The sequence below is a fragment of the Pipra filicauda genome, unplaced genomic scaffold (assembly GCF_003945595.2).
Source record: "Pipra filicauda isolate LSUMZ 115617 unplaced genomic scaffold, ASM394559v2 scaffold285_size1263560_pilon, whole genome shotgun sequence".
In the NCBI taxonomy this organism is placed as follows: domain Eukaryota; kingdom Metazoa; phylum Chordata; class Aves; order Passeriformes; family Pipridae; genus Pipra; species Pipra filicauda.
The window spans coordinates 128,220-129,690 of NW_024104404.1; positions in this window are offsets into that span (position 1 = coordinate 128,220).

The window sequence follows — 1,471 nt, forward strand, 5'->3', positions numbered from 1 at the left end:
TGTGTCTAGACTGGATTTTCTTGAATTGGGAACTGGTACACTGTACACAGTCATCCACTATTTCAGGAACTAGTAGAGGACTTAACTTCATGTGATGCAGTAACTCAGACTCGGTTCTGTTTTCCCAGAAGGTGCTGGTGAGTCCAGCAGACAAGAGCTACAGGTGCTCATGCTCCTACAATAATTTGGAGCCACCTTCCTTAGCTGAAGGTGGCATTACAGTTTATCAAGTTTCTCATAATATTTTCCTGCATGTTACCATGCAAGTTTAGCTCCTGACAGCAAACTTCATCCAGGTGTTTGTCTCTGAGAGAGAAATCTGCAAGCTAGAATTTTTTATTGAGACCTTCTGACACACTGCTGTGTGTTGTGAACTGACCTTGGGTGTTTAGTGTGAACACTGGTTAGCTGAAAATGTGCAGAGACACGGTCTCAAAGTGGACTGGTTATCACCAGCTCATGCCCCATCCCTGGAAGTTCAAGGATGAGCAACCCTGAGCAACCTGATGTTGTAAGTGGCATCCCTGTCCACGGCAGGAGGTTGGAACGAGACGATCTTTGAGGTCCCTTACAACCCAAACCATTCTGTGATTATAAGATTCTATCACATCTCCTAAAAAAATTGGTGACTGGGGCTGGTAGGGAGCCCTGCAGTAGCAGACAAGCAACACCTCATAGTCAAGTGCTGCTGAAAGGTCTCCAGCCCTGAGAACATGACAGGAGCAGCAACGTGCTGTTGAGTGGGACCAGTGAGTCCAGCGGGGCTTCCCCGAGCCCAGGCCCTCAGGGTTGGGTTGTACACAAGGGTCGTAGCTGATATTTCCAACACAATAACCTTTTCCTTAAGCCAGAGATTTGCAAAGGAAAGAAATAGCTCTTTTCATCTGAAAACGTGCATCTGTAGTCAGGGAAGTGCCACAAACCTGCCACTTCTCCGTTGTGGAGCCAAGCTTTGAAGGCTGGGATGGGGGGAAGCTGCTGATGTTTGGGGAGGAGCTCAGTCCTTCACAGTCCTTGACATGCACTCCACAGCAAGAAACCAGGAGGGGATTTTATTATTCTGCTCTGACTGAAGGTGTTCCAGTTCACATTGAACAAAAACTTCAAAACAGTGGGTTCAGGGTTAGTTTGACCAAAAAAAATCCCACAGTGGTGCAGTTCATTCTGGTTTGGGTCTGGTTTTTTTCATAGTTGTCAGTGGAGACTTCAAAAAATTTAAATGACAGATGTTAGAGCAGCCCCTAAGTTGGCAACAAGCCCATGTAGGACACAGGCTGATTCTCCAGTGCCCCATCAGTGGGAATGGTCTGTGTTTGCTGGGGTGAACACGTTGCCCACTTGTCTTCAACTCTTGCTTTGCCACTTGTCCTCTCCAGCAGCCTTTTGATTCTCAAACTTTCATGGAGCCAGCACAGGCTGTGGGACAGCAAGAGGAAATCTCTGTGTCTGATGCCCTCCTGGTGCTGTCTGA